The sequence below is a fragment of the Prionailurus viverrinus genome, chromosome F1 (genome assembly GCF_022837055.1).
Source record: "Prionailurus viverrinus isolate Anna chromosome F1, UM_Priviv_1.0, whole genome shotgun sequence".
Taxonomy (NCBI): Eukaryota; Metazoa; Chordata; class Mammalia; order Carnivora; family Felidae; genus Prionailurus; species Prionailurus viverrinus.
In genome coordinates, this window is record NC_062577.1 from 58,727,546 (window position 1) to 58,751,662 (window position 24,117).

At 49.2% G+C, this 24,117-nt stretch overlaps 1 protein-coding gene across 2 annotated transcripts in view; it reads right to left on the reverse strand.

The window, feature by feature from the left end:
- Positions 1-24,117, reverse strand: part of PBX1 (PBX homeobox 1) — a 291,359-nt gene that overhangs the window by 175,180 nt on the left and 92,062 nt on the right. The window lies entirely within an intron of this gene.

Genomic DNA, 24,117 nt, shown 5'->3' on the forward strand with positions numbered 1-24,117 from the left:
TTCTGAATCGGTACTTCTAAAACTATTAATGCCTTCTCTTCCAGACAAACCCCAACAAGCCTAAAAGCTTTGCTTAGGAAAAAAAAAAAGCAAATGAATAAAATAAATGTTTGTTTCATGAGCTTCTAAAATATAATCTTTTAGTAATTAATTTCTAGCTCCTTATGGGATATCTGTGAGACCCATCTGCCTGGAAACAGGCTTTCCTTCTGCATTTGTTAAACCATCTATGTCCACCCCACCAACAACACACAGGTAGGGGCCAGACTTCCACATGTGACAAACTAATGCATCTGCTCTACTCTGAGATCTCATTCCCACCAGGCAGGAAGAAACCATTAATTAATTTCACACCATCACTGGTATTTCCAATGACACCTCCCTCGTCCAACTAAGATCAGAGCGGTGGCTTGAGTTTTATTTTTAAGAGGAGCTTGGGGTCAGGAGACACAATTTGTGGACTCCATGCTGTCATTTCCTTCCTCCGAGCCTCAGATTTGCCACCTGTAAGACGGGGCGGGATCCGTGTTTGCCCCAAGAACCTACTTCACGGAGCGGTGACAAAGATCGAATGAGAACACAAACATCGATGGAAACCCTCTAGTGCTATTATTCAAAGGCGGAAGATTGTTTTTCAGGTAACTTTTAAAAGTAACTACAAAAGTAGCAGTAAATTTTGCCTTTTAATTACTTAGGCAATAATTAAATGAATACAGTCTGTCTGACTTTTTCTTAAAGAGCAGTGTAAGGTCTCAGATTCAGTGATCGGACTGCGGTCGACAACCTGCTGATCTCACGGTGTGACCTTAAAAATCCAAAGGCCCGGGGTGCCTGGGTGGCTCAGTCGGTTAAGCGTCCGACTTCAGCTCAGGTCACGATCTCGCAGTCTGTGAGTTCGAGCCCAGGGTCTGGGATGATGGCTCAGAGCCTGGAGCCTGCTTCGGATTCTGTGTCTCCCTCTCTCTCTGCCCCTCCCCCATTCATGCTCTGTCTCTCTCTGTCTCAAAAATAAATAAACGTTAAAAAAAAAAAAAATCCAAAGGCCCAAAAGGGCTGCCAAAGTCTAGCGAAAGCCCAGGTGACTGCACACACCATGTCCCATCACGTATTTTCGAAGCAGCCCTTCAGCTACCTCCTACCTTTGCATGTCTCCTACTGAGCTCTTACGTCCTGACAGTGGCCTCCCGCCTCTCCAGTGGCGACAGCAGCAGACTGGCCCCCCCTGCCTGCCCCGTGAGTCATTTCATCCTTTTCAAAGTGTCCACAGAGTTTTTGACAAGGGCTTCTTAGTCCTCCATCATCTCCTGTCATCGTCTCCTGCCCGGGTATCATTCATCAACCAAATAAAAAGCCCAGCCCAGGAAACAAAGTATTTGATGTGGTTAATTAAGAACGTGGAAAAAAGAGAGAGAGAGAGAGAGAGAGAGAGAGAGAGAGAGAGAGAGAACGTGGAAGCCACGTAACCTTTAGCGGGCTGATGAGGAGTCGGAGGAAAACCCAGGGAAGCTTTTCATAGTTATTGGCAAGCCAGTGTCTCAAAACACCGGCCTGGATACAAGAAGATACATGCAGAATTTGATTTGGTTTATTTCTCCCCCCCCCCGCGCCCCCCCCCCCGACTACGTGAGGACAGTTTCCTCACTGCTTACATGATATCTCCGCCATCGCAGATAAATCTAAATTAAAATGACCTTAGAGCTCCTTCCATCTCCAAACGGGTCCCCCCGTGGAGTCTGGAACACAGCAAGTCCTAATTAACAGAGCACAACAGTTCTAAAAACAGTTGTCTGTCAAACTGCCCTGCAGACCAGAGGCCAGGGAGGGGCTTGTGGACACGGTCCCCTTCACTGTGGTCTCCTTGGCACTGTGTGGGTAGTAGCAAAGGTGGAAGAAAAGGAAATGATCTCTAGCTGATAAAAAAAAAAAAAGTCTCGCACTAGTGAGCTCAAGGGCAATTGAAAAGAAAAGCGTCACCTCGAGGGGTCACCCAGCCGGACCACAGGGGATTAAGGGAACTAATGTTTTCGATTGGAATTAACCAGAACCCGCCCTGTAGAGAAGACACAGAAGCCTATCCTCTACCTTCGAATCCCTTTGTCCTCCCTTCGACAACCCCCAATCTCCCACTTTCTGACAACAAAATCTATCACAGGAATCTTCTTTAGGAAAGAGTTATCTTAGGGGCGTCTGGGTGGCTCAGTCAGTTAAGTGTCTGACTCTTGATTTCGGCTCAGGTCACGATCTCGAGGTTCGTGAGTTTGAGCCCCGCGCTGGGCTCTGCGCTGACGGCGTGGAGCCTGCTTGGGATTCTCTCTCTCCTTCTTTCTCTCTGCCCCTCCCTCGCTTGCACACACACTCTCTCTCAAAATAAATACGTAAACTTGAAACTTTTTAAAAAATAAGCGTCCTTTTTACTCAGATAGTCGTTAGCGTATACATCGGCTAACGAAAACCAACCGATTACAAAACATGGCTTAACGTATCATGGGGATATGGTCTGCTTCCCTCTAGATGGGCTGTGGCAGCTGGGTGACTGGTTCCTGGGATTTTTCACTCGAGGCCCTGGCCACCAGCTCATGTTCTCAACCAGAAGCGTGAAGAAGGCCAACAGCTTTGCTCATCAAAAATGCAATTTCCCACACACAGAGGCAATAGCACAAAACTATTTTCTTTCACTGCCAAATGAATTGTGTTTGGTAATCTGAAAGCATCATAAATTTTAGACACACAGGACCCAAAAAGGAGCTCGCCTTTGATGCTGGTTGTGATTCAGGGAGGGCACCGTGTGGATATCAACGGGCTGGCCGCTCCTGGGACGTGGGAAAAGGTGCCGAGCCTGAGAGCTGAGTTCGTAATCTGACGTTCGGGTCTGCCTCTTGGGTTGCTCTATCTAGGCACCAGAGGATTTCCTCGTCCTCTATAAACAGACACACCCATGTGCAGGAATCAACGTCATTAGTAACCCCTTTGCACTTACACTTCCTCTGTAAGAAAGCCACGAAGGTTCCCCACCACCAACCACGTCTAGCCCGGAAGCCTGTCTTGAGTGAGTGCACGCTGGAAGGGAAAGAGCATGGCTTTGACAGACGTAGGGGGAATCCACCATCACGGATACTTTCTACTAAAAATGGGCCAATGCTACTAAATGGATAGGGCTGTTGGGACAGGGATTAAATGATGAAATACATACGCGAGCTACCTACTTGAAATTCTCTTGGTCTCCCTTCCATAATCTGACCCTACTCATCTTGCCTTAGTCTGTTTGAGCTGCTGTTGACACAAGGACCACAGACTGGTACAGCCATCAGTCTTATAAACAAGAGAAATTTACTTCCTAGAGTTCTGGAGCCTGAAAAGTCCCGGATCAGGGTGTCAGAGGATTTGGTGTCTGGCGGGAGCCTGCTTCCTTTTTCCTCGGCGGAAGGCCATTTTCGCTCTGTCCTCACATCGCAGAAGGGGTGAGGGAACTCTCTGGGGTCCCTTGTGTAAGGGCACTAATTCTATTCGTGGAGGCCCCACCGTCATGACCCAGTCTTCTCCCAAAGGCCCCACCTCCAAATACCATCACGTTGGTGATTAGGTTTCAACACGTGACTTCTGGGGGGGCACAGACAGCCCATCCATAGCATCACCTCATTCCATTGCTACCATAACCCACATCGTGCTCAACAGGCAAGCCCACATCCTCGCCGTCACTCCCTTCCAATGCAGAAGTGGTTCCTAACTCCAGTCACCTCCTTAGTGCTGGTGACTGCCTCCTCTCCCACCCTCGTGCCTCCCCCAGGCACCTCACCCTGCCCCACCTCCTCTCTACGAAGCCGACTCTAATTATGATGAACTCTAAGCCAAGGCTTCGGTCTCTGAAATACCACTGTACTTTTAATCCCTGACATCTAATTACAAGTTCACCGAACATTATCGTCTGCAGTTTATGTATTGTGGGCTTCTCTCCCAAACACCGGAAGCTCCCCTAAGGCAGATAATCCATTTTTTATACTTTTTTTTGTAGACCTCACAGCACCTTAAAAACGGTCAGTAAATGGTGCAAATAAATGCACTTTGTAAACTGTCAAACAGGGTGTGCATGGAAGATATTCTTACTTGCCATAAACCGTGAAGGCCTGGCTATTACTCATGTTTGGGACCTTCGCAGTACCTTCCAGTTGGGCAAGGGGTCAAAACTAGGCCAGGAATCCTAACGGGAGTGTCCAAATGAGGTGTGGCAGTGATCGGTGATCAGTGACGGGTATGGCAGTGACAGTCTTCTGCAAAAACGAAGTAACCCAGGCAGTTACTGCTGTGGGTAGAGGGGGCTCTGGGACAGCAAGTCCATTTAAAGGCTGACCTCAGCCCTTGGCTCATGGTCAAGGTCGAAGCTTTGAGAGGAACTCTCAGCTGCTAGGAAGTGAATCAGGCAGGGCCCCTTGAGAACAACACCACTAACACATTATTAAGCAGAACAGTTAAAAAACAAAACAAAACAAAACAAAACAAAACAAAACAAAACAAAACAAAACAAAACAAAACACCTCCATATCAGGGGGTGCCTGGGTGGCTCAGTCGGTTAGGCGGCCGACTCTCGGTTTCGGCTCAGATCATGATCTTCCCCAGTTCTCGGGTTCAAGCCTCGCTTCGGACTCTGTGCTGACAGTGTGGAGCCCGCTTGGGATTCTGTCTCCCTCTCTCTCTGCCCCTCCCCTGCTCGTTCACTCCCTCTCTCAAAAGTAAACGAATAAGCATTTTTAGAGAATAGTATTAAGAGAAACCTCCACATCACGCAGGCTGGCAAATTGAGGGACCAGGCTTTGAACCCAGGCAGCCCCACTCCAGAGGCTCTCCTCTTAAACCCTTCACTATAATCCATTTCAAGACTTGGTGTCTGAGCCCCAAAAAGTCCTTGAACTAAACTCTGCACCTATGACAGTCATGCTCCAGGGCTTGAGATTCTGGATCCTCTGATCCTTACGAACCAGCTGGTGTCAGCTGGGTGCTGTAGTTTCTACCTTCATCCACACAATCCTGCCTCTTTGTCCTGCCTCCTTAGTTTAACCTTTCTGGTCCACCTGATTTTAATTTCTTATTTTTGTTCGTCCTTGGTTCCATTCTCTGTTGGTCTAGAGCCAGCCCTACTCCACGCCTGCTATAAAAATCCAGTACCTCAAGGGATCTGCTCGTTCAGGAAGGAATCTGAAAGCAGAGAAGAAATTGACAGTGGAAGTCCACACACTTGGCTGGACAAATACAACACAGTTATAAAAACACTTCATGGGCCCATGGAGGCCCCGGTTTATCGCAGGCGATTGGCAGACGGAGAATGCAAAGCCCCTCCTTTTCTTTCTGGGTCCCCTCCGTGCCACGAGCTACTTTGATCCAGCCTTCCTCTATCAAGGTGGGCTCAAGAACCTAGGCGAGGGGACTGAGTCTGTTAACTGCCCCAGTCCATGCCGAACAGAAACAGCACAGCCCTCCTCCCAAGGCAGGATCAGGGGGGGAAAGGCGCCATCGAGGGAGAGGGCGTGAGGGGTCACCAGACTCCAACTGCAGACACGGAGGGGGACTCGGCACACAGATCGCACCAAACCTGGTGTGCACAAAGTCCAAGACCTAGCGTTCTGCACTGAAAGTCTGTGTCACTCCAAAATACACCTGTCGGAGCCCTAACCCCCCACGTGAGAGTCGCAGGAGGGAGGCCTTCGGGAGGTAAGTAGGTTTCGAGGAGATCGTGAAGGTGGAGGCCCCCATGACAGTATTAGCACCCTTCTACAAAGAAGAAGGATATGTAAGGATATCTGTCCGCCATGTGAGGGTACGAGGAGAAGGTGGCCAAACAGGACTCTCACCCAGAACAGAATACACAGGCACCCGGATCTCGAACTTCCCAGCCTCTCTTTATGCCACCCTAGTTGACGGTATTGTGTTACGGCAGCCCGAGCTGACTAATTCACCCAGGCTGGTGAAAGAGGGGCATTTCACATCCAATCCACAGCAGATGGATCTGCTTTCATCCAAGCACGTCCAAGGGGAGATGATGCAAGAAGACTGGAGCTAGTCCTTAGGATCAGATGGGGGTTCTGGGGTTCACGCATGACGACAGGGGTAACGCCAAGGATCTCGCAGCTGCCGAGGGCAGAACGTCCTGTCCTGGCTTTGCCCTCTACCAGCTGTGGGGCTTTAGACAAGCCATTCTAGACCTCTAAAGCTCAGTACCCTCCTCTTAAAACGGAGTTAATTGTATTTCCCCTGCCAATCTCCTTGGGGTGTTTTTGAAGATCCAATAAGAATACAGATGTGAAAGCATTCGGCAAACCATAAAGTACCACGCAAAGAAAGGGGTTACTTCCACGGGCACCACAGAAATCCTAACGCTATCCCATCAAGTTTAAAGACACTTCCAGTAGGGTGAGCCTGTGACCTCTTTCTCTGACCAACCACTCTGTATCACCTTTGGTCTCTGTTCACCTGGGACCAGTGGCCTCCAGGGTCAACTGATTCAGACTTGCGTTTCTTCGTTTTTCCCAGTTTGTTAGAGTTAGTAGTTTTGCTCCCCTGAAGCTAAGGCATGCTGGGTGGCTTCTAAATTCTGGCAGCATCTGTAAAAATTTCTGCCTGTTTAGTTGGCATCAAGTTCTTAATGGTACTTAGTGGTTCAGAATTAATTTCTCCACCACAGAATTATCCAGGACATTCCACGCCTATTTATAGCTTTCTCAGGAGTCCCTGACTACTGGCTTTTACTCCAAGTCCCTAGGCTATCTCTTTTAACAGGAAAAAGGGTTTTGGTGGCAATTACCAAGGTCTAGCATTCCAACTTAGCAAAGAAATGATGACCTTGGCAGAGCAAAGCGAAGTCAAGTACGTGGGAAGAAAACTATTTGCATATCTCAGCCGCAGAATCAACTGAAATGGTATTGAAAACACAAAGATGCTAAGGCTCTTTGATCTAGAGTTCAACTTCTCATTTCCCTCTTGTCCATGCGTAAGTCATGACCCCGGGAGACCTAGGCTTCATACAACAAAAGGGGGTCTGCTTCTAGAAATAAGCGTTTCAGGGCCACAAAAACAATGCCATCTCATGTGAAGTGAGGAAGCCCCAACCTTAAGAAACTTGAGAAGCAGAGGTGGAGGCTGACCCACGACTGAGGGTGAAAGGGAAACAGAACCAGCCACGTGTTGCAAGGTCAACTGGACGGGGAAACAGTCTCACCATTGGAATCTACACGTACCCATATCTTATTTTCAGCTCGGGTCACTGTGCCCCAAGTTCCCAGCGTGTAAAACACTGACAGTTATTCAAAACCCCCTGGGCACTGTGCCTGAGCTGAGGTTTTGCATGTGGCGGAGGCCAGGAGACCTTGCAAACCACACGACTGTCGCTTCGCCCCCTAGTGGCTGGTGTGGCCCGTGCTGTGATCGGTGGGGAACCGTACCCCACTTTCCCTAGAGTTCCAACCAATTGGGAAGTTCAGGGCTGAAAGAAATGCTGTCCCTGCTGAATCTACAACGCCAAAATATTAGCAGATTCATAGGAGCTTAGTGTCCTAAGACAACTTAAAAATGTCAGTAACTCTTCTGGAAAAAAAAAAATGCTAGAGAGGCTGGGCTGACCAAAATATAGAGAAACAGTGGCCCTTGGAACTTGGATTCCCTGGAGGACAAGTCCCCCTGCCCCCACCACCACCGCCTTTTCGGGTACTCCCAGCCCCACTCTGACTTTCTGAGAATAGCACTGATAACTTATTTAAAGTGTTCCATTATTGGGGCGCCTGGGTGGCGCAGTCGGTTAAGCGTCCGACTTCAGCCAGGTCACGATCTCGCGGTCCGTGAGTTCGAGCCCCGCGTCGGGCTCTGGGCTGATGGCTCAGAGCCTGGAGCCTGTTTCCGATTCTGTGTCTCCCTCTCTCTCTGCCCCTCCCCCGTTCGTGCTCTGTCTCTCTCTGTCCCAAAAATAAATAAATGTTGAAAAAAAAAAAAAATAAATAAAGTGTTCCGTTATTGTAGGTGAGGGACACTCCAGTGACCAATCTGCCAAGAAAATCCCTCCACTGGGGTATGTTCCTCCCCACCCCCCCTTTTCAACCTTAACATAAAATGTGTCATACACTATGATCACGTTCACAGCATTTATCTGCTGGTTAATATGCATGTATGGTAGAAATGCGCTGGGGCCCAAATAGGTTTGCTGGATAGAATTCCTCAAAGAAGGGCCATGGACAGGAACTCAGAATTTTATTACATTCACATGCACACCCACATCTGAATGAGTGCAGTGCGTTGCTGTTGGCCCTTTCCGTCAAGTACAATTGTAGCTTGAAGACAGAGGGGGGAATTAGAGAATAAAAGATGAAAGAGAGAGAGGGAGGGAGAGAGAGGAAGGAAGGAAGGAAGGAAGGAAGAAAAATAATGACATTTCCCCCTGCCTTTGAAGTGCCTGCACATTGACCAGATGAATTGGGAAAAGGACACACTACGGGTATCCCCAAAGCCAAGACAAGGTGACTGAGGACACTCCCCCAGATAAGGACAAAAATAGAAGTCTCTGTGTGCTCATGTGTGTATACACATTTGCAAATAATCAGATGTACACGCAAGAGGCACAGGCATGCTTCTGCACATTTATGTGCTATACAGACATGTGTTCACAGACATGAGGCAAATATCTCTTTACAAATACAATTTAGCAGGTATGAGACTGCTGATCAGCAGCAGCTTAAGAAGGGGGAGAAAATCCTGTGGAAATCATTAATACTCCAGGAACCTCTAAGACTCAACCTGAATGCAGACACTTAAGCTCTCAGCTTTGCCATTAAAGCTGGGGCCTAAATTATTGATCTCTTGCCTTTATCAGCATAACAGTCACGTCCCAGTATCGAGATCTAAGTACACTGCGGTCCCTCTGCTGCAGCCACTGAAATAATTAGGAGAAATTCTCATTAAAGGAGAGTGAAAGGTTCAGAGACGGAGGCAGAGCAAAGGGTCCGGGAGGGTGTTTAATGTCTTCCATGGGGTCGAGAGATCACTGGGATCAAATCCCCGAGCAGTGCCCACAGATGACAGCTTATCAAAGGGAGGAAGTATAAACAATTCACACATGCAGTGGCCCTCTGTGGTGTGTTTACATCTGCGGGTGTCTATGTGGAGTCACACGCAGGCTGCAGAGAAATCGCCCGTCCGTGTTCACAGGGGGGTGGGGGTGGATGGCAGGGCCGGAGCCTCGGCGTGCAGGGGGCGGGGGGGGGGGGGGGGGGGGGGGGGGCTGGAGAGTGCAAAAAAAAAAAAAAGAGAGAGAGAGAAAGAAAAAAGAAAAACAGCCAGGGTAAGAAAAATACATGAAAAATAAATAAAAAGAAACATATTAATAATGGAAAACTCACTGTGGACTCTCTTCAATTTAATTTATTCATTCTTTGAAAGTACAAGGGGGTCTGGGGAAGAAAGGAAAGGTAAGGCATATGGGCAAGCCAGCACTTTCTGATGAGCTCCCAGTTGGGTTAGCAAAGACACCAGGATAATATATACCGCGGATTCAGACACCCACACTCACATAAAACCTTTACTCCGATGGCAGAGCGGCTTTCCATTGATTTGAATGCAGATTTCGCCAGCTTCTCCCACCCTCCCCCACCACTTACCAAAAAAAAAAAAAAAAAAAATCAGCCTTTCACACATGTTCCCAGAAATGGCCCAGACTTATGAGGAGAGAGCAAAGGACAGAGAACAGTCTTTCAGAAGCCAGACCGGCGGAGGGACAGGGTTACAACAGGGGAAATTAAACACGAAGCAAGCGGTAAAGCAGTGGAAGCAAGGGGCAGATGAACGGAAGCCTCTCGCCCAGCTCCAGGCAGGCACAGACCCCGGTGGGCGAGCCAGCGTGGGCACACGCGTGTGCCCGCACATCCGAAGTGGGCCCATATTTAACGTCAACGTGCAGGCACCGAAAAGAAAAATTCCATCTCACACGGCTAATCAGAATTGTTAGGGAGACCATTACCACAAACACTGGGAACATCTGAAATTGATTATTTTTACTTCATTCCGTTAATGAAATCCTCCAGCGACCAAGCCCTAGCCCTGGACGAATTTCTACATAATGAAAAGAAAAAAACAAGAATAACTTCGCGGAGTTAAAAAAAAAAAAAAAAAAAAAAAAAAGGTGGGGGTGGGGGTGGGGTGTTGCTGGCTGTGTATTTGAAATATACAGGTATTTACTCGGTGGTTTCTGTCCGTGCAGAATAATTGAGCCAGGCTGAATCTGTTCCCACCATTTTGTGAGAGGGAGATATTAGCATGGACCTCACATCCCATAAAGAGCACCACATCATTAAATGTCTTGGGCTGGCGCATAGGGAAGAGAAATGCGGGATGTCACCGGCTGATAGGGAAGAAGACTTGATGTTATTTATTAGGGAACACTTACCAGAAACTGCATTTTCTCCATTTGCATTAGATACGGGGCCGCTGCCTCTGCAAAGTGCATACATGGGCGCGGACACGGGCAGAAAGAGAACACTCCTTGGGATTCCCCCCCACCGCCCCAAGCTTTGTTCGCTGTCCCCTTAATCTCCCAGGCACCCAGGCCTTGGCTTCTTGGACGTCTTCCCCACCCGTTCTGCCCCTCTCTCTGCCCTGCGCCCCCCACCCCAGTTTTCTGCCCCAGAGTCGCTTCCTTGCTCTAAAAGCCCCTGTCCCTCCCGCGCTCTCCATGCGCCCATATATTCAGCCTCAACCCATCTTCCTTTCAGTCCTGACCCCGATGCCTTCAGCCGGCTGGCTATTGAGATGTCAGGATGTCTACAAGGAGAGGCCATCACAGCAGGGCTTATGGGTGGGTTTCCCCTAAATTCATGAATTACAGGAGTCGCACGGGGTGGGGTGGGGGGTGGGGCAGAGGGGGACAGCTGACACATATTTTTTAATGAGAGTAAGGGGAAAGCGGAGTTCAAGCTTCCAGCGGAAGTGCTGAAATTTCCCACCAGGGGATTCTCCTGGAAAGGACGGTGTGGAAGCCTAATTGCCCGGCCCTGGGTTCCTCCCCAGCATTTCATCCCTCTGAGGGCCAGTCATCAAAACAATCCGGAAATTTGCTCTAAAGACGCAAGCCTCAGGCCATCGGCTCTAAAAGAGGTCCTAGGCTATTTCCTCTGGATCTCCCTGAGGGTGTGCTATGGTGAGGGAAGAAAACCAAATAAGCCTTTCGAGTGGTGGCAGCTCTCCAGAGTCCACGCTTGGGGCCTCGGTCACTTGGGGGCAGAGTCGGGCTTCTTCTCGGACTGCCCACCACTTCTGTGCCCTGGTATTCTGGAAGCAGTCAGATGCGCATGAGGAGTGCTCTCCAGCCCTCCTGAAGAGCGAGCTGGTTGTCCCCCACCTCCAAAAGGTCCCACCTGGGAATGTCCCACCCCAAAAGGCACATCCACATCAAAAGCCAGGTGCGTGGCAGAAGTACCAAAGGCTACAAACGCGGGCGTGAGGCTAGGGGTGAAGGAGTGGCTTCCCCAACTGTTTTGTGACCTCAGGAGAGGGCGGGCAGGGGAGACCCACTGGCCGACAGTCAAGAGAGGCGGTGCGTCTATTCCAGAGAACTCAGCTTCTGGAAAGGACTCCTGGATCTAGAACTCGGTCTGTACTTGAGACGACTTCCAGGGAGGAGAAGGAAAAGGAAGGGAACAGAAGGATTTCTGTGACGCAGGTTATGCTCACCTGCCAACAGCCACATCTACCAGGAGAGCCCGCCCCGCCCCCCCACGTCCTCGGTGCATTTACGGCGGGGGGGGGGGAGGGGGGGCGCCCCTCACCCCGATCCCTCGTTGCCGGCTCCCCGATGCGGCGGCCTCTCCCCCACCCAAAGAAAGTGGCCGAGTGTAATTATGCAGAAAGCACCACTGGAGCTATATCAATAAGACAGACGTCTGTTGTATCATTCTCTCTCAGTAAGGCATTTCTTCTCCCCAATTGCTCATATAGAATCATAGCCTAATAGCATCCCATTAACATAATTGCCAACACAACTAGTGTTCCGTGTCTCAGAGCCATTTACTTACTTTACCATAAAGAATACCAAAACAGCCCTAAAATCACAAAGAGGAGGAAAGAAGATGGGTGGGTGTTGGGGAAGGCGCGAGCAAAACTGTACCCCTTTTATATTCCCTTCGCTCCCCAGAATGGGGTTCCAAGACGATAAACACAGGAGTGCCTCTCTCATCTGCGGGAATCGTAACACAGAGCTTTCCTACCAGACTCCCAAGCAGACGTGTGCTAAAATCTAAACGGATTCTGCCAGGCGAAATGAAATTCCCATTATTTTTAATTAATCCTTAATTAAAATATATTACTCCGCAGATTCCGCAAATCTCTCTTAATATGCAAATGCGGCCCATTCAAGGATATTTACATATCATTAATTAAAACGGCACATTCTTTCAGCCTAACAAGCTGAGGGGCTGTGGCTGCTGCTACGTTGGCTCCAGGAACCCGTCCTGGCAGTCCCAAGCTCATCTGATAAAAAGACGTCAAGTGCTGGCCCCGCTGGGGGAAGGTGAGGCAAAAGGGGGAAGCGGACGCTATCCTCAGACACTCTCCAGCACCAGGACGTCAGGTATCATCTTGGGGCCGCGGCCAAGAGATTCTGGCCGGGCTCTGAGGCTCCCTGCTGTCTACACCTACCTGGAGATCACCTCGGGACCCAGCCCCACTGGGGTTTGGCCGGGAGGCCGTGCGTTTCCGACTCGGGCAATCCTGAGTCTTGGTGGAGGCAGGCCGGGTGCAGGGGGGGCGCTGGCACGGGAGGGGATCTGTACACCCTCGGCCGCTTTGCGCTACGCACGTGAAACCTTACGGAGCCTCAAAGTCGGCCACCTCCTTCTTGATCAAGACGCGACGGGGTTTGGTGGGGAGAAATGGAAACGGACGCAGGACACCAATCCCTCTACCAACTGCTTAGGTTAACAGCCGAGGACGGCTAGGGAAGGAGTCACGGGGGGTGGAGAGTGCTATGTACTCAAGTTCACAGAGTCCAAGTTTAAGACCATGTAGCAAAGGGTTGACGGTTGGGAACAGATGATAGGAGCCGGTGACGATGACACAGCTCCTGACCAAAACGTAAAGAAGGAGGAGCTCACCAAGGAGAAGCAAGTGGAAACGGACATCAATCACCATTTCCGAAGACAGGCCTTATCAGTCAGGGAGATCTGCAAACAGCACTCCAGCCACCCCCAAAGCGAGATCGGGGACCATTTGCGCCCGGAGAGGAGGACAGCCTGCTGGCCTCAAATATTTCACCGTCTGGACCACCTGAGACTAGGACAGGCCAGGAAACAAAATGCAGGGGCACGTAAACTGTATTCACAGCAAGTTTTGTTGTCCAGAGACCTCTGGGAGCCCCTGCAGGTGAGAATCCCACTGGTGGCAGCCACCTGGGCCCTCTCCCTGGCTAATGACTCACTGTCACAAAGTCCTTCATTCATATCTGTGTCTCAGCAAACTTACAGCCGATTATATGCCATAGACACGTGTGGACATTTTATTTTTTTAATTTTATTTTTGATGTTGATTTTTGAGAGAGGAGACAGAGCACAAGCAGGGGAGGAGCAGAGAGCGACGGAGACACAGAATCCAAAGCAGGCTCCAGGCTCCGAGCTGCCAGCACAGAGCCCAACATGGGGCTCGAACCCATGACCTGAGCCGAAGCTGGACGCTCAACCAGCTGAGCCACCCAGGCGCCCCTCTGTGGTCATTTTAATAGCTGAAACCAAGAATATGAAATCTTTGAATATCAAGGGTCTACCGTGCTTAAATGGATACCTACTTCTCAGATTATGACAAAGGTCTTGTCCGTAAGATACCTTCGGGCTGAAGTGGCTCCTCACAGGGTCTGAGATACAGCTCAGTGACCCAACGCTCCTGTCTTGGCCCAAATGTCTTCTGTTTCTTTGTATGCTGTAGTCCCAAGAGAGTCAGATGTATTGTTCTGCCAATATTTATTTTTTCAGATTACAAACTTCTACGAGGCAAGGACCTTAGCTCAAACACTTGCATTTCCTTTTAGTTAGGTCACTGGCATGTGAAGACAGAAACTAAATATACACACACACACTGGATGATCAACATGAGATCAGTAAGATGAAGGGACAGTCACAAGGCCAAGGGTTCTCGAAAATGGCACAGCAGGCCTGAAAAAGCCTTCAGAGGTGGTGTCGGTCTGAGCAGAGAGCCACAAAGCCTGCAAGCTATTATCTAGAATGCTAGAACTATCCCAAGACAGACATGAGCTCAGGCTCTGTTCTGCGGGGGCAGCCTAGTGCTTACAAGCAAATCCAGGTTCAAACCTCAGTTCCACCCAGGAAAAACTGCGTGCTGAAGACAGGTTACACACAATCTCCAAATCTCAGTGTATTCATCTGAGAAAAGGAGGATCAATGCCTTCTTCCTTTCAAGAGTTCTGTGAAGAAGATTAAGTGAGATAACCTAATAAGGCCCTCGGCATATAATCAGGACTCCTAAAAGGTAGTGATTATTATTATTTTTTTTATTGCTACTTTTGGGGGAGGGTGCAGGAGTTTCATCCTACTCCCTCAATTCTAAAATCCAGTGACTCTCAGGAATCTTCTTTTGCATCCTCATCCCTCATCCTCTGTATTTATTTCAGCCTTTCTCCCAGGCATTATTAACTGATATTCTCTGAAACCAGTCTAGGGACATTTCTATTACTGGAATAGCAATAACAAAAGCCCCACAGTTCTACTGAGCTTATCAAGCTGCAGAATATCTGCTCCATCAGCCAGAATCTGTTATCAGGCTTCTTAGAGCAGCTATCATTATTTCATTTTTCTTTCTCAGACTAATCTGAGAAACGAACACACTAGTACATTATAACAACATAAGCATTAGCTAAATACATCACTGAATCTTTGAAACCTTAGGCATATTTATATACAAAAGCATCACATAAGAATAATGATAATAACAGACTTAAGTCTCCTTTTAGCATTCGTAATGTGTCCACCGAATGCAGAAGTGAACTGAGCCTCCTTTCGGGCCATCCAGGCTTTGAAGCTATTGGGAGAGAGCTGAGCAGCCAAGAAAGACACAGGAGGGAGCCACCAAGTTAGACATACATATACCCCCAAGAAGATGGCAAATGGGGACCTGCTCTAAGGGTGAGGCATTCATAGCACAGTGAACAGCACCCAAGAGCCACATTCCAGAGCTCCCCGACTCCCCCGAGCCACCCAGTCTGGTGCACCCCTCCCTCCTAAAGTTGCTCCAAACTGCGAATCCCATACCTTACATCTCACTGCTGCCGAACGTCTTTGAGACGTGACGATTGTAATAACTGTCTACAGTAGGAGTCCACCTTCCCAAGGCCAAACCACAAGACTTAAAACCTCAGACACGCCTGCAACTCGATGCAGGAAGGTAAAAATGGGTCCCAGCGATCTGATGCAGCTTACGTTTGGAAGCGGAGCAGTTGAAACTCAGAGGACTCGGTCTTTTGGCAACCACGGTGATGAGGCATGTGGATCTTTAGTGGATCTTTAGGGGCAGAAGTGGCCGAACCACCGGCAGCAGGTCCGGAGTGTCCTGGCTGCCAGCAGCGGAGGCAGAAACCTTCCCCTGGATGAGTCTCCCTGGTTCCCCTAGGAGCGGCGGACACAGGCCCTCGGGCCATCCAGACGTTCTGTGAGCTTACCCGGGTCCCGTGTGTTTTTTTTAACCTTTGCTTTTTAAACCCGCGACCTTTAAATAAACTTTTTATTCTGCTTCGAGTGGCCAGTGTGTATTATTTTTTAACGAGTTAACAATTCCAACGCAAATGACATCACCCACTCTGCCTGCCCAGTTAGACAACCATCTCCTAACTAAACCCCTCATGCAGAACTCATGACAGCACTGACAGTCCACGGAGGAAGGGGACCAGCCCTCTCCTTCCCCCACCCGTTACGAAAGCTCTCTTTTCTAAGAGCCTATCAACACACATTCCAAGTCCGTGCCACCACGAGGCTCCCCAAAACGCAGAAGGACACCGGGACCCGTCTCTCGTGAAGGCGGTTCAGCTCGAGCCAGAAACCCTCGTACGTCGTGCTGGTTGATGTCGCGACCAATGTTGGCATCGCCGCCGCCCGTTATCAAAAGCAACGTGAACACGTGACTGGACGGCCAGGCACCACCCACAAGAGCTTCCTCATCCCACAGAGGAAGACACAGAGCCTTAAAAGGACATCGGGACAAGGTCCCCCAGCTGGTCACTGTCCGATCCTCATGAGAAGGAAAGACGCCTTCGTGCGGAGATGAGGGAGACTTGTACTTTCGGAGCTCCCTGGCCTCAGTTCATCTACTTTCATCGAGACATCCGTGTCTTGCTCACCGCCATACAGCCACCTCCCTCGGCTGCCTGGATTAATATCCGTAATTCAAAATACTCCCCAGACGCAAAGTGGCTGCCAATTGCGGACCAACAAAGCAACTGTCTTCCTCTTTCGGGATTGACCGGCCACACGTGGGGAGACTGCTTGAAACCCCTTGACAAAAGCATCAGGTACCATTCAGCAGGCACTGGGATTCCCGTACACGGGACCACCATCTCTAACTTCCTTCCACTCTTGGCTCCTGGGAAGAGGAATTCACTTGCACATCATCTGATGAGTCAGAGCTGTACGATGAAAGGTGGCCTAGGGTTCACCCCAACCTACCTGGCAATTGATATTTTACTGAAGGCGCCAACACATTTCCCCATACTTTGCTAATGTAATTATTTGCATAGGACTATGATGGATAGGATATCATACCAAGAGCAGTACATTGAGGAGCGCTCAAAAAGTGTTCGATGATCTCATAAATGTTTTAATTGCAGTGACAGACAGGTGCAATCATCTCATTAAATGTAAGTATCTTTGATATAGCTTTACTTTTAAAGAACACACAGCACGTCGATGAGGAGGATCTCTGCCTTCAGAGCCTCGATCAGGCAAGCTACGGGCCAGAGCCCAAAGCACACCATGGTGAGCGGGTTCTGCGTTTCGTGAAACAGTAACATGTTATTACACTACATCATGTTGTATCCACGGGGAGAGGTGCCCCACTAAGATACCTTCTGCTCTGACCAAATCTCAAGATAAAAGACTTAATGGGGAAAAAAAAGAAAGCAACTTCACATTTTGCTTAAGTCATCCCTTTGGCTGACATATGTGGGCTGCTGTGGCTTCCGCAGAGGCATCTCAAAGTTACAAAGCTGGGCGGGACGTCACTAGCTCTGATCAAAATCCTGTGCATTAACCACTTTCTACCAAAAGAAAATCAATATATGTGCGCGTTCATAGGGATGTACAACACAGAATGATAAACCTCCGTATCAGAAGAAGGTAACAATGGGGGAGAAAGAGTGATCATAATAACCAAATAACCAAACTCCGGGAAATTGTGGAAAAGACCAAAACGGCTTGGGAACAAAGGCATCCGCTGCCATCAGGCTGTGCAGGACACCTTGACCCCGGGGGAAGCTCAAAGCCCAAGCTCCCCCCGAGGTCCAGGGTGGAAATCCAGGCTCGCCAGAAGGGTCTCCTCAGCGTGTCCTGTGCCATCATGCATGGCACCAGACTACCACATCTGACTGCGGGAGCTCAGGACTGACTGGGTACAGGTGGTGGCATAGAGGACGCACCCGGAACTTTCCAGGACTTCAAGGTATTCTAGACGCATCCTGTGAACTCTGCCAAAACCATGTCTCCTAGAAGGCCCGACGTCTAGTCAGGCTGAGCATTCCAAAAACAGACTGAGGAGGTATTTAAGAAGAAAAAAAAAAAGGCTCTTTCTTCAAGTCTGGAAGGAATTGATTTAATAGGATTTAGAGAGTATTTAAGAAGAAACCATTCATGAAATTGATGCTCTCTATGGGAGTGGATGCTTTTAGGTCTCCAGGCTTTTTCCCCCCCTTTTTAATTCTATAACCAACCTAGTCACCTCTGCTTGAATACTTGAAGTAAAAAAAAAAAAAAAAAAAAAAGAGCTGACAGTATCTTTAACTTCCACTGAGCTGGAAATGCTTATGTCCCCAAGGATACCAAAAATAAAATTACAAAGATCAATAGGAGAGGCTGGTTTATGGTGAAATTGCCAGTGGCCAATAGGCCACATGGAGGAAAAGGTCTTAGGCTCTCCCTGTGGATGTGGAAAGACCCTGGACACGAACCACTGGTACCTTGATCACTCATGCCAAGGCGGTACATCCTTCAGACACCTGGGAGAGAGCGCACTCTGCCAGGCTCACGCACGGACGCTCAGCACTGGCGTTCCTCTTCTTTCTGACCACTATGGGCGCTCAAGAAGAAAGGTTAAGAACATGGCGGCGGGGGTTGAACTGAGAAAGAATTCAGTCCGACGAGGAAGAGTCGGTGGATGTAGAGGAAACCAGAGAAGAGACTGGTTTTGCTCTTGGCCACTTCCCGCCTGTGTTTAACTTCAGGAAGGTGAGCGAGGACTGCCGTAAGCAACGTATCTACCTGCAAAAGCCCTGAGCTACTGCGACGTGCCGAGGCTCTGGTGGTCCTCCCCAGCGGGAGCACCGCAGAGATCTCCATGAAGGCACCCGGCTCCACAGCTCAGGCAGGTACCGCTCGCCCGACACGGAATTTGTGAGGGAGGAGTTTATAAATCTTAGAAAGGGGCTGAGTCGTCCCAACGGTTGATGCATTATTTGTTTAGAGGCACAGACCACGATCTGCATCAGTGTTAGAAATAAAAGACTACACTAAAAAAAAAAAAAAAAAAAGAAAAGAAAAGACGCATCTCGTGCTTGGGTGTTCCAAGCTCAACGACCAGCCAATGCGCTGGAGAGCTTCAGTCCAGGGCCACGTGCCTAACAGCAGCACTGTTTTGTCAGCCAAGAAAAGGAAGCGGCGGGAACACAGGTGCCAGTACAACCACCAAGTGCGACCTCTGACAAAACCGCTTCCTTCTTCCTTCGCCCAGGTGGCGGACTCGCCCAGGCACCCAGGCCACCATCGCCTTCTCGGGCTAACAAGGTGACAAGGAGCCATAAGTTAATATAAAGGAAGTGTACGTCGTGCCAGAAGCGGTTCCCTCTTCCCCAGGAGGGGGTCCCCACAGTGTCCTGGATCCCTCGCCCATCTCTCAAAACCCGCAGGTGTCATGAGTCTCCTCAGCTCTGCCCCGTCGGTGCGGCCCAGAGGCCTCGGCCTCCCGGCAGCTGCTTTTCGACCCCGGGTGGGAGTTCCCCAAAGCTCCAGGCCCGGGCATGTCCCTTGTGGGCAAGGTCCCCAAAGGCCTCCACGCAAAGCCCAAACCAGTATTTCAGGCTCAGACAACATTCCCGTCTATACGCGAGAGCCAGGCACCCTCCTTCCCCTGCCCCCCCCCCCCCCCCCCCCCGCTTGCTTACACCTCCTTTTCTACCAGAACTGTTTCGCTCACTCAGAGAACCACATCTTGATCCTGATCCACCCTGGAAAACACAATGGGCCCTGCCCCCCTGCTCCCTTTCCTCCGGGAAGCAGTTTCTGAGACAGCATGTGACCCCCCCCCCCCCCACTAACGTCCTCTGCCAGCCAAGGTTTTGGGTCACAAACAGCAGGAATGGACTCTGGCTCACCTGCTGAGGCGCGGAATTTATTGGACAGATACGCAGTGCCTCACGGAATCAACAGGAAGCCTGGAGAAACCAACTCAGAAAGCTAAGCAGAGGCGGCCGAGCACACAGCCAGCGTGGGTCACAGGAAGTCACCGGGCAGGGCGCCGCTGGCTTTGAGGCCACACCATGCCACCAGTCCCACCCCTCCATCCTCCTGTCGCCTCTGTCGTCTTGTCTTTCTGCTCATCTCCCCACTAATTCAAGGCCAGCACCTATTTCCCATCGGCCAAGAGCCAGGCGTTCAGGCCCAGCTGCCAGGGAGAGGGGAGAAGCGGGATCCGCAGGAGCCTGTTGGGGGGCGGGGGGAGAGGACGCTCTTCTCGGATTTGTCCCCTGCTTGCTCGCTCCAAACCCAACCTCCCCTTCCTTGCTCCAAATTCCAGTGGTTCGGCAAACGGCTTTGGAATACACAGCGCACAGTCACGATGACACGAGGCGCTGGGGGGGGGGGGGGGGGGGGGGGGGGACAAGGGGAAATCGAAACCATGGCTGCTGTTCCCTGAGAACTCAGGCATCACTGCCAGGGAAGGGGGACTATGTTCCCACGACGAGGTGGGAGACAGGTGCATGTCCCACGCTTGAAGCTTAGAAGGAAAACACCTGTGCTGCCCTCCACGTGTCCAGCCTCAGGACTTACGACGTGGAAGGCCCAAATCGTACCGCAACTGGACCTTCCCCCGTCCCCAACGGAGATGACACGAACCGCTTCACAGCTTCACGTCGGGGCACGTGCCCAGGACATGATTTCTAGACCTTGACACCACAGACCGAATTTCCAGCAACTCGGGGAAAACGCAGCTCCTCCGCGTGCCCGGGTCTCACCGTCCACGAGTAGGAGTAAAGGGGTGGTGACAGAAGCCACACTTTGTAAGTGCCTCCCACTCACCAGGCACTGTGCTGCACGAGGGATCGGCAGGGCCGCCATCCGTCTCCCCCATGATCCGGGTGAGGGTTCTAGAAACTGAAGAGTCGACCATCAGGCCACTTGATGACTCCACACCGGGGCAGGTTACCCAGGCTCTTTGTCCTTTGTTTCTTCAGCCACAGACCTTGGAGGATGGTGGTGAGTATTCAAATAGATAATATATATCGAGTGATGAGAACAGCACCTGATATGTAGGTGCTCAATAAATACTGCCTATTTATTAGTATAAGGTAGCTCTTAAAATCCCCATTTTCTTCATCAGCCTGACTTTGGAGAGGTTAAGTAGCCCGCCCAAAGTCATAAGGCTCGCTCTCGCATGTAGGTATATAGAACTGGGATGTCACATTCAGGCCTGACTCTAAAAACCAGTGTTATTTCTGTGACACCACACTGTATACACTGTCCAACACACTCAGGGGTGTGGCGCTGCCTTCCAGAGCAAATGCTCTAGTTCCGCTGCTTGTGATGCCGAGGAACTGTCACAGCAATGATCTGTTTTAACAGATCTCTGGGATTCTATCTCTAGTAACATCTGTATGTATTTTGGTCATTCTTACGCAAGAACTGCGATTCCGAGAAACCCCTGCGACCACGGCAGATGCAAAGCAGTGTTCAACAGGTTGATGTACACACCAGGCTGGGGTGGACCTTTAAAAATGACAGCATCCTTGGGGCGCCTGGGCAGCTCAGTCGGTTGAGCGTCTGACTTCGGCTCAGGTCACGATCTCACACTCTGTGCGTTCGAGCCCCGCGTCGGGCTCTGTGCTGACAGCTCGCGGAGCCTGGAGCCTGCTGCGGATTCTGTGTCTCCCTCTCTCTCTGACCCTCCCCCGTTCATGCTCTGTCTCTCTCTGTCTCAGAAATAAATAAACATTAAAAAAAATTTTTTTTTTAATGACCGCATTCGCTTTCCTGGTGTTTGGGTGCAGGGTCACTTTCACAAGCGCATTAAATCACGGCTGCAGGATCGGAGTGGGTTGTAAGGTCAATCTGTTTTTGTTTTTGTTTTCGTCCCTCTGTTCTCCTTCCTTTTGCTCTTCCTTTCTTCTTTCTTTTTATTAGTTGAGAAATAACCACAACCCCTGGATGCCCTCATGGTTACAAGAGAAAGGGACCGACTTCCGAATTTTAGGTCTCCCCATTTGCCACCCACCTGCCACCCATCAGTCTCCTCGCACCCTTGTCCTCTAGAATCTGCCTGGCATCACGGCACAAATGCCAGCAGCCATGACACCAGAGCCGCCGGGAGGCATGTCTTCAGAGGTACCTTAGCAGGAGGCCATCCCCAAGGCCACCAGGATGACAAGATGGCAGGTCATCGAGTAGCAGGGGCATGAGGAGTCTGTTTAACTCTGGGACTATCTGTCCGTCACTTTTCCTTTCCGAACAGCATGCAGGTTACACGGGCTTAAGCCACGATAGTCAATAAAGCCACACAGATCAGGGTGAGTAAGCAAAAGGCAAGAGGGTGGCAAATCTAACTCAGGAAGGAAAAGGGGCACTTCTTTCCTCGACTTACCCTACTGCGGTAAAAGCAAGCCCCCTTTCCACTCAAGCAGACCAAAAAGGCAAACAGGTGCACTCAGATCACACGATGTTGGACCAAACAGTGCGATGTGAACGGACTCAACGTCCAACGTCCCATGGTTCAGGACCAACTGAGTTGTTATTAGCATCTGGTATGGATTTCTTGTCTTGTTTCTGCCCTCGTAAAACAGGTGTCACGGAACATGCTAGAACTGAGAGACTGTTTTATTTCTGATATTGAAGTAAATCTTAGCCAACATAGTACACAGGCATTTACTGTTATTTTGATGTTATTGCTTCGATTAATCCCAGTTTTAATACATCAGCGATAATATGAGGTTTGATTTACCATATTATTATTATTGTCTACTGTCGAGATAAAAGTCTCCCAGTCACATGACAGACAGCAGATGTCCCCACCTTCTGAATAGATACCGATGCACGACACATTTCCTACGCCCTAAACATGTTTAGCTAAAGTGGGCAGAACGACCCTGGTCACTGAAATAAGTGTTCCACTCCGATGTCCCTCCATTGCCACATATTTCAGAAGCTTGTCTTTCGGAGTCAACTCTTTTTTATCATCTTTACATATGCCCTTGTTATTTCTCCACCCTGTGGAAAACAGCACCAATACACCCCCTAATGTTTAGTTTTGTTTGTTAAGCTCATTTGCATAGACTAGAATATGCTGTCTTAATATCATTGCTTTAGCCAAATACCCCACATAGATTATTTATTTCATATTTTATTTCATAACACAGCCTTGGTGTCATACAAATTACCCACAGTTAACCCATTCGGAAACGCACACTTGGGTCACCAGCTGACGAAGAATCTTATCATCTGCCCTCGACACAGTATAACCATATAGTACATCCCACAGAACATGTGAAAGATAATAGAACGGCACAAGGGTATATACCATTTACGTAACACGAGGATACCAGCATCCACAATTAGTCGTATTACAAGAATTTCCTGTATGGTTTAGCATTTTACCGTCCTTTTATTTTCTATTTCACAGTGAGCAGGGTTCTCCTTCATTTCCTCACTGTCTATCACTCAATCTTAAATTGACACAGCAAATCCTCCAGTGACATCAAATGGCATGCCATGTTTCAGCCAAATTCTAGACAGTTTTCTCCTCATAATTTATCTAAGATGAAAGGAATAGATGTGTTTTGGTCCCATACAGATTTGAGAGCCTACTTCGTCTTGAAATGCTATGAACAAGTATTTTTTTTTTCTTATAATTTAGTTTCAGGGAAATGCAAACACTCAGCATTACCAGTTTGCTGATCTAAATTAGCTCAGATGAGATGAATTCTACTACTTTTTAAAATTTTTCCAACTGCAATGGTTTAAGACCCAGCAGAAGAATACAGATTCTACAGACAAATTCTACAACTGGGACAAAAATTTCTGAGAGACATACTAGTCTTTTCCCCGTTCCGAGTTATTATTTACTTGACAAAGATTATTAATCAGTCAACTATAATGGAGATTTCATTAGGGCATAACTGATTTTGCTTCTACATTCCTCAGTCTGTATACTTGCCTAAGCTACCTGGCCAGAGTTACTTACTTATTTATGTGTTAGACCAACACATATGTGGCATTTCTTCCCATTCAGGAACTCTATCAATAGATCCTAAGAGTTATTCATTATATTAAGCAGCCCACTTTCTCTGCTCAATTAATCAGATAATGAGAGCATCTCATTTTGACTCTCTTAAAAATATCATTTCTAAAACATTTAAGAATATACCATGTTAGGGCCACCTGGGTAGCTTAGTCGGTTGAGCATCTGACTCTGGACTTCGGCTCAGGTCATGATCCCAAGGTCGTGGGATCAAGCCCCACATTGGGCTCTGCGCTGAGCAAGGAGCCTGTGTAAGATATTCTCCCTCCCTCCCTCCCTCCCTCCCTTTCTCCCTCTCTCTCTCTCTCTCTCCCCCCCCACCCGCCCCCTCCCCTGCTCGTGCTTTCTCTAAAATTAAAAAAAAAAAAAAAGAATTCCACT